We start from the raw sequence: 10,512 nt of genomic DNA on the forward strand, positions 1-10,512 counted from the left end.
TCGTCCTCAAGATTTCTTCCGTTGGAGAGCAATTCGAATTTGGGCTGAGGCTTCAATCTTCGAGGTTCCTTGTCTGTGTGGAAACGGCTCTCTTTGATGGACAGGAGATGTGACATCTCTGAAAAGTAACCACCAGATAGGAATGACCTCTGCAGAGATAAGATATTGAGATATCTCTGCATTTAATGCGGCTGTACTTGAGCGTACGTGGCTTCCTCTGAACGTTGGAAGATCAGTCCTAGGAGGAATGTTCAACTGATACTTGACTTTAGTATCAGTCCATGGCGCGCATTAAATAATCAGTCTTCAACTGATTCTTCAACTGATACTTCAGTTGGTAACTGCAGTCTTCAGTCTTCAGTCTTCAGTCTTCGTTCTTCAGTCTTCAGTCTTCAGTCTTTGACACCGCAACTAAACTAGAAACGAACTCTAACACTTGAGTTCAAAAACGATTCTAGTCTATTACATTTAAGTCCTATGAATTTTGGTATCATCAAAACAAGGGTTAGGATATTCCACAAGGTTCCCAACACTAAACTCAACTTGACTTGAAATAATAAAATAAACTGAAAACACTGAACATAAATATCATTATAAAAGGCAATCTGGTCAAGACGTCGAATCTATGGATAATCTCTTACACTCGCTCCTTGGTCAAGATATTCATTACAATATTGTGTCTACCGGTTATAACTTACCAATGGCCTGTGCCCCCATTCTCACTTGTTATGTGCACTTCTATCATCTAAGAAAATATGTTCTTGACTGTGTTTAAGATAAAGGACACCCTATACCATTAAACCATTTCGACTTAACCATGCAATAGGACACCTCAGAGCATGCAATTAAACCAAGAAGCATTTAGACCTAGATAGACCCGATATTGAACTTAGGCAGACTGTAGTCTACTTCAACCTCATGTGCCCGCAAATACTCTCAAGACGCACAGTGATCATACACACCCTATAATCTTGATTTATTGGTGATCTAAATCTACTCAATTAATTAATGGCTTGTTAACTAATCAAGTCGAATTAGACACTTGGATATAATGCTTAGCACTTCGGGAACACAACATGCAATTACTTAAGCACACATTTAAACCTCACGAGTTTATAAGTTCATATCCACATCATCTATGCATTGCCCAGATTTATAAACTTAGCTAGACATAAAGTAAATTGCGAAAACAAAAGATAAATAAGACATGGAATTAAATAAAAGAAACTTACTTAATAAAGGAAAAATGGGCAGGATGCTACTCTGCCAACATAAAGCATAAACTAAACGTCTTGCCCAAACTGGGACTTAACATAAACTAAATGCAGAAATAAAATATTGTTTTTGGTACTAGCTCCTACTCCTTAGTTCGTGCGTTGTACGCCTACAAAATGAAATGGAACGAGTATATATAGAGATCCAAGCGTGGGCCAAAGACCAACACGCAGCTAGGGTTTTGGAGAGTTCAACTGCGGCTAGAGTGTTCTTCTTCTGCCTGAGATAGAGTCCACAAGTACAAGGACTTTACCTTTGATAAAACTCCACCATCTGATCTGTGCATATCTTCAAGCTTTCGTTCATATCTTCTCAGCGCATGGAAAAAGGAATATTCCCGCTCATCTTCTTCATGCACCAGATCTACCACGTCAACATCTAGCCCTGGACGCCTGGTTATGATGTATTGCTCTCCTGTTCACCATTCTTGCCTTCGTTCTGCCCTTCCACATGCCCTCGATGCCTCTCGTGGTGGATGCTGATTTTTAAGCATAAGTCAGGCCAACCCCTTGGTCAGCGGCAAATAGCTTAAGCGACAATCAACATTTATATGATGATTGAATTTATATTTACTTTATCTATAAAAATAGTTTCCGTGCATTACATTGCATAAATATATTCTAAGTCAAATTAGTCATGCATAATTTTGATCCAAAACAAAGAATCATGACTGATTGATTTGAGTAAAGTACATGATAGTCGAATTGTAATTTTGTTTGATGCTATATTAATAAAACAAGACACGACTACTTATCTAACGTCGCATTAAATCAGTAAACCGAATTCAAAATCATATTTATTTATCTATTAAATACCATATTTCAGCAAAAAGATCATACCCTGTCAACTCATACCTTAATTTCATTAGGTGAGGAGGTTTTTCAATTTAATTGACTATGTTCACCAATTTAGCTTAAAAGAAGTAGTAAAGAATATTAGCCTATCTTTTCAAGTTTATTCTAGTTTGGCAATATTGATTACGACTTCTCTATAATAATGTATAACTTTTTTTTTGAGATATATATGCATAATAACTAGTAGTATTATTCTTCTCTTGAGGGTTGTGTGTTATAGTTGGGACATATCCAAATAGAAAAAAAAAACTTTGTATTTACAAAGAAGTTTAGGGTTCGATCTTTCATCAAAAAAATGACTCAATCTATTTTCTTATAAACTTTAACATAAGAATAACTATATATATTCAACTAACAATAATATATATATATATATATATATATATATATATATATATATATATATATATATATATATATTCAACTTCCTTCTCAATATTCAAGAATCCTTAACAACTTTTGTTCCCTAAAAAAATAACGTTGGCATAAAGGCAAAGCAGAATATATAAAGAATTATTTAAGAATAAATAATTATGGATCGGGCCTCAAGGCATGTATTGATGCTTTGTCTCCTCTAATTAACCTCCAAACATTTTCTTTTTCTGTTTAAGAAAAATAAACTATCTATTGAGTTTTTCATGACTAGAACCAATTAATTTCCAATATTCTTATTGCAAATTAATTATTTATTGAATCATGTTATCTAAATGGAAAATATTTATATGATTCGCTGGGACAGAAAATTAAATTGTGAAAAGAATATGGCCACTTGGTCCGATATATATCTTCAACATTTTAAACATTATTAAATAAAAAGAAAGTCTAGTTGACGCTTTATAGAACTCTTTCTTTATGACAATTATATTTAATCTCTCTATCTAAGTAACTATATACTTTTCAGTCGAATTTGTTAATTAATATATTCCTCATAGTCACATTTTCATGACTAAAAAAATGTTTAAAATGAAAACACGAATCATGAAAAAGATGTTGCATTTATCTATACAAGTCCATTTCACATCCAATATGCACTAATGATAAAATTTAATTGCTTCCATGCAACGTAAGTAGAGAGGAATGCAAGTCATTTTCTCATAATAATTGTTTGTTGAGGATAAAGCAAGACTTGATTATATTGTAAGAGAAGTTGCGTGCGAGATTTTGTTAATAACTAATCACAATTTTTTTTCTTTTGGATGAGAACGCCACATATATATTATCGGAAAATATATATGGACTATCCATATCCAAATCTGTTGGGTTTGGGCCCCGTTTTTGTGTAGGTAGGTCCGAATTTGGACATATCATGTCATTGCATAAAGATGTCTGCATTAACAACATTAAAATGTGTCGAAAACAAATCTCAATCAAGAAAACATGATACTACTATTTACTTTTGAAATACACTGTAACACGAGTTCTGTGTTTGTAATTACTAATAGATCTGTTATCATATGGCTGTTAAAAAAATAAAAAAATAAATATGTAAGATTGGGTATTCATAAACTTTCACGTATTTTTCTCTATCATACCATTTGGATATCATGGTCAATGGATCAAGCTTCTTGGAGAAATAAATAGAAACAATTGCATGAGCATATTTTAATCTTTGCGTGCTCGTCGATTGTTCCCAAAAAATGTGAATTTATATTTAATGATAGTTGTTAATTACTATTTAAGATTGAGGTTTGCGTAGAAATATTTGTAGCAATGTATTTTGCTTAACAAATATTATAGTGAAATAAGAAATAAAAAAATAAAAAAATATGTAATGGTGTTAAGTATTCGTCAGAAACAGGGGGATTTTTGCACTCTTTATGAGATGTTGAGGGGCTAATAGCTCACAATTAAGAGATAGCTAGGGAGGTCAATGTATTAGGGGATTGTATGATAGAAGACTATTTGCTAATTCTCCCTTCTCTTTTTAATTATCTTTGGTATTGCCATTTGTATATTAAGTAATTAGGTGGCAATTGGCAAAAACATGAAAATGGGCAAATTATTTTGGAACAATAAGGTTTGTGGTATCTTTTTACTTAGTTATATATATAATATAAATATACGAATAAACTAAAACCTAATTATGTAATCACCCATAATTTACCTTATTAATTTTATTCATAACGGAAAAAACTGAAACAAATTAAAGACAAACCTAAAAGATAGATTGAAAAATTGAAAAAAGTGATTTTGTTTTTTGGGAAAGGAATAAAAAATAAAAGAAAAAAATTCAAAACGTAGAAATCCGTAAAACATCAGAGCATCCACAATGCTTGTTGCTTAGAGGGGTGTCTTAGGAGTGAGCCCCACCTAAGACACACCCCTCTCCAATGCATTGTGTCTTAGGTGGGTGCTTAAATCTCCATTTCCACAAAATTCATATTTCTACACTTTTATTTTTAAAATTCAAATTTCATTAAAATTAAAATTCTACATTACAATAATTTAAATAAAATTAAAAACATAATTAAAATACGATAATAAAATTAAAAACATAATTAAAAATCAAAATACACTACAAAAAAACGCGTATTTACCGGCGAAAATTACCGGCGGCTATTTTGCCGTCGGTAGGTAACGGCGGCACGACGGCGGCAAAAACGGCGACCCGCCTTTTGACTATTATCGGCGAATTACCGACGGCAAAACGGCCGCCGCTAATTAGCGGCGGTTACGCCGCCGCTAATTTAAATATATATTAATATAAATATATATTATTTTATTACCGACGGCAATTGCCGTCGGTAATTACCGAGGGCAAAATGCCGCCGCTAATCACCACCGCCGGTGCCATCCGGCGATAGCACCACCGCCGTCCGGCCAAAATTACCGACAGCATTTTGCCGCCTCTAATTACCGACGGCAAATTCCAATTACCGACGGCAAATGCCCTCGGTAATTAATTTTTTTTTTTTTTCATTTATCATCTAATAAATTGATCAAAGATAATAATACAAAAACATTAAAATTAAATATATATTGAAATACAAGTGAAAATTTAAACATTGATTATTACTAATATAAGATTATTACTAAGAATTCAAGATTCTTAGTAAGAATCTTATAATTATAACTTAAGAATGTTAATTTGATTAGTGATTCACTCATCAATCATCACTAATCCAATATTATTACTAAGAATTCAAGATTCTTAGTAAGAATCTTATAATTATAACTTAAGAATGTTAATTACCTTAGTGATTTACTCATCAATCATCACTAATCCAAGATTATTACTGAGAATTCAATATTCTTAGTAAAAATCTTATAATTATAACTTAAGAAGGTTAATTTGATTAGTGATTCACTCATCAATCATCACTAATCCAAGATTATTACTAAGAATTCAAGATTCTTAGTAAGAATCTTATAATTATAACTTAAGAATGTTAATTACCTTAGTGATTTTCTCATCAATCATCACTAATCCAAGATTATTACTAAGAATTCAAGATTCTTAGTGAGAATCTTATAATTATAACTTAAGAAGGTTAATTGGATTAGTGATTCACTCATCAATCACTAAGAATTCAAGATTCTTAGTGAGAATATTATAATTATAACTTAAGAATGTTAATTTGATTAGTGATTCACTCATCACTCATCACTCATCACTAATCTATTATTATTACTAAGAATTCAAGATTCTTAGTAAGAATCTTACAATTATAACTTAAGAATGTTAATTACCTTAGTGATTTACTCATCAATCATCACTAATCCAAGATTATTACTAAGAATTCAAGATTCTTAGTGAGAATCTTATAATTATAACTTAAGAATGTTAATTTGATTAGTGATTCACTCATCACTCATCACTAATATAATATTATTACTAATATTATTACTAATCTAATAATAATCTAATATTATTATTAAGAATTGAAGATTCTTAGTAAGAAACTTATAATTATAAGTTAAAAATGTTAATTTGATTAGTGATTCACTCATCACTAATCTAAGATAATATTTCTAGTAAGAATTCAAGATTCTTACTAGATTGATAAAATACTTATGGTGTATAAACTAGATTGATAAAAAAAAAAAAAATTGAAAATTAATACTCCCTCCATCCACTAATTGTTGGCCTACTTTCCTTTTTGGTCCGTCCACCAAAAAATGTCCTACCCATTTATAGTAAGTCTTTATAATTTTTTAATTGGTGGATCCCAATAACCAATACACTTTTTCTCCACTCAACTAATAAACAATACACTTTGTGGGTCCCTTTCTCCACTCAACTAATAAACAATATATTTTGTGGGTCCCTTTCTCCACTCACTACATTTTTTCTTAAAATCCGTGTTTTGCCTCCTAGGCCAACAATTAGTGGACGGAGGGAGTAATAAATTAATAAATAAATATTTTTCTGATATAAAAATAAGAACGGAAACGAGCCCAATCCGTAATTAACAACATTTTTTGGATATTATCTCGACATATACTAAGGTTATGAATATATATGATATTGTATATTGAAGTAGACTTTAAATGAATTAATAGATACTATATATATATTAATAATACGAGTGTTCTGTACTGGTGATCATTCGAAAAGAACTTCAAGGTTAAGCGTGCTTGACTTAGAGCACAACTAAGATGGGTGACCGACTGGGAAGTTCGTATAAATTATGCAATACTGTATAAATACGAAAATAAATTGTGGATATACGATAAAATAAATAAATAAAAAAAATAAAAAAAATAAAAAAAAATAAAATAAAAAAAAATAAAATAAAAAAAAATATTACCTAGGGCAAAATGCCGTCGGTAACGGCATATTGCCGTCGGTAATTACCGACGGCATTTGCCCTCGGTAATATCTTGGCCAACTCCGGCGGTGGCGCTCCGGTGGAAATTACCGACGGCGGTGGCACCGCCGCTAATTAGCGACGGCATTTGCCGTCGGTAATTTTTCCGGCAACTCTCCCCGCCGTTCAACGGCGGAAATACCGGCGGCGGCCGATCGCCGTCGGTAATGGCTTTACCGACGAGCCGATTAGCGACGGCGATTTGCTGCCGGTAACGCCGTCGGTAGCATTTTTACCGGCGGCCGTGCCTGATTACCGACGGCATAATGCCGTCGGTAATCGTACGTTTTTTTGTAGTGATAGCCGTTGAAATGCAACGGTCGTTTTAAAAAAAAAAAACAAAAATTGGAAACGGTCGAATTTTGTACAAAATTAACGATTTTTGATTTTTTTTTAAATTGGGCGCGTCCGAATACACTCTCCTCTCTCGCCCCGGGTTGAGGCTTCGACACAGCCTCGCATCTGCGCGCGTCTCCAGCGCGCGGCCGATTCCTTCGCCCCGGATCGACACCAGCTTCGACGCGTGCGCTGTGGTTGCTCTCAAGATCAAACATTTTAGCAGATCAGAACATGGAGTCGAGAGTATGCGAGATATAATACACAATACCTATAAATATCATGAAATGGATAATTTAATTGGATCAGGTCAAGGAAAATTCATGTTGAAAATTTTTAATGAAAAAAAAAACAGAGAGTAGAAAATAAATGTTAAAAAAACAGGTTGAATTTAGAGGCGTGTTATGAGCTTATAAGCTCTTTAAAACAACTTATAAGTTGTTTAGGAGTTTATAAGTTCTTAAAGAGCTTATTAACTGTAAAAATAAGCTCTAAGCGCTATAAGTTCAGCAAAAAATAAGTTTCTCAACCTCAAAATAATTCAATTATGATTTTTTTTTATTTTCATTATATATCATTCTAATTTTATCTCTTTTCGAATTTTTCTCTCTAATTAAAAATCATTTCTCTAGTTTATAAACTCAATTATTCAAACACCTTTAACAATTTATAAGCTCTTCAAAACTTTAATTATAAGCTTCAAAAACTTATAAATTCTTTAAAATAAACTTAGTCAGACACGTTCTTACTCTATCTCATATAAAGACTATCTCATATAAATGTTTTAATTCCCTTCATCTATGGTGGAATTTTATCCATTTATTATTGTTGGAATCATCTTAATCAAGTATTTGGTTTTTATGATTGGGCCCGTGATTAATCATTCGACTTGTATCTAATTAATTAATTTAATGATTATTTATCACCTTAAAATTGAAAAAATTATTTAATCACTCCTCTAATCCTATCAATTTTATTAATCCTATCTATTTCATCCACCAAATCAAACGCCCCTTACCTAATATGAGGCTCAACCTATATGTGTGCTTTTCTCCGCCTCATGAGCCAAAATTTATATGTTGCCGAATTAAATATGGTTATAAAGATTAGGGTGGGACCACATCTCGTCAGTTTTCAGTATTTTTGACTCATCAAGTCCAAATGTCTACACCATAACATAGATATAATAATGGATGTATGTTAGTGTTTTCAAACTTTGCAACTTTTTCACAAGATTTTTCTCATTAAGTTTGTGCCAGAAGATTTTAATGACACTTAACCCCTGAGTCTATATATGCACTATATTTTCCGAAGGTATTTTAGGTTTCTTTTTTAGAATAAAAATTACATTCTATTAGCACCTTTAGTTAAATTTATAAGCCCTACGTCTTTGGAAATTTCTATATTTTGAATTTTCATACTTATTAGTTGATTGCTATGAAGTGGTTTGGCCGGTTTTACAGATAAAACTTTTTTTTATTAAAAAAAGAAGAAGATATTTTTTAGGTAGTATATAAATTATATATGATAGTATTGAATAGGGTTAGTATCTATAGAGAAGGCCCTAAGTATTAAGAATAGAGAAGAAATAATTACCATTAGATTTCAGGAAATAGACGGCGAGATTTGAGTGTGATTTAATTATTTTGCTGATTTTATAATTCATTAAATAACATACAAAAATTCGGCAAGGTTAAATTAGTACTTTACTATTCCCGTCGATTGATTCACCATACTAAATCCCGGATTTGTAGCGTATTCCAAATGATTGCTGGGAGTAAATTGCATCTGTCATATCATTAATCATTTGAACTTCATTCCAATTTATTCGACGAATCTCCAGTATCTCTCCAAAAATATTATATTTGCAGTGCAATTCTTCAACATTCCGGCGAAGAAAACACTGAAGGGTCAAGAAGAAATCCATTATGGCGTATGTTCAAAAGACACTAGGTTGGTGTTCTACGCCTTCTTACTTTTGTTTTTTTTTTTTTGGTTTAACATAAATTTCTTTTATTTCAAATGTGTTTTGTTCAAAGAAATTGTGTCGGTGATTTCTATTCTCTGTTGTTTTCGGTTGTTATATTTGGTGTAGTTTTGTTTTCGTTTAATTTTTTTGGGTCAAGTCGACGCCCTATTTTGTTCTTTCTTAGATAGTGATAGACCTATGGAATTTTAAAAAGGTTTATACTTGCTAGATTCGATTGTTAAATTTGGTGTAGTTTTGTTTTCGTTGAATTTTTATGGGTGAAGCTTCATGTTGTTTACAGTAATTATATATAGTTCAAGCACACGCCCTTTTTTGTTCTTTCTTAGATAGTGACAAATCTACGTTCATTGAATTATTTATGAGGTGCAAAACATTTTACAATAATTTTTAACTGGTGTAGCAAAATGATGGACATGATGGCGTGGGTGTTGATGTCGATTAAGAAAGTGTTTTTATTGGTATTGTATCTTGATCAAGAAAATCTTGGCCCCTATCAACGATGCTGGTGGTCCAAGCGCATGCCTCGGCGCTGTAGCGCCGGCTGCCCATCTCGCCGATCCAACCCCCAGGCCGCACAAGTGTACTTCGTGTGTAATGTTGAATTAGTATACGAATTTTTTCATCTGGATTTTCTGTTCATTGAAAAATTATGTTCTGTTCATTATAAATTGAGTTTTGTTCATCGTGATGGGTTTCTATTCATCGAAGAATTATACTTTGTTCATTAGAATTTGAGTTTTGTTCATCGAAAAATTGTGATATGTTCATTCAAAAATTGTGTTTTGTTAATAGAAAAATTATGTTTGTTCATTGAAAAATTGTGATTATTCATGATATATTATATCCATGAACAATATTATTGACATCTGATTGAGAATTGTAAAAATATTTAACATAAAATATTTCGAACAAACATAAAAAAATTGCGAACATCTACATAAAATATTTGAATTGTTTTTGTTGACATAAAATATTTAACACCAAATATTTCAAACAAATGTAAAATCATTATGAATATCTAAATAAAATATTTGAATTTTTTTCCTGTATAAAATATTTTAACATAAAACTTTTTGAATAAGCATAACAAAATTACGAACATCTCAATAAAATATTCGTTTCTTGCTGACATAATATATTTAACATAAAAACATTTCGAATAAGCCTAAAAAAATTGTGAACATCCAAATAAAATATATACTTTATTGTACAAATTATGAAAATATTTCCTAATAGAGAAAATTAC

At 31.6% G+C, this 10,512-nt stretch overlaps 1 long non-coding RNA gene across 1 annotated transcript; it reads left to right on the plus strand.

The window, feature by feature from the left end:
- Positions 1-8,450: 8,450 nt before the first annotated feature.
- Positions 8,451-10,084, plus strand: LOC131010161 (uncharacterized). The gene is made up of 2 exons (XR_009096489.1): positions 8,451-9,229; positions 9,667-10,084. It is a non-coding gene; the product is annotated as an uncharacterized LOC131010161 (long non-coding RNA).
- Positions 10,085-10,512: the final 428 nt, after the last annotated feature.

The sequence above is a fragment of the Salvia miltiorrhiza genome, chromosome 2 (assembly GCF_028751815.1).
Source record: "Salvia miltiorrhiza cultivar Shanhuang (shh) chromosome 2, IMPLAD_Smil_shh, whole genome shotgun sequence".
NCBI classification, from domain to species: Eukaryota; Viridiplantae; Streptophyta; class Magnoliopsida; order Lamiales; family Lamiaceae; genus Salvia; species Salvia miltiorrhiza.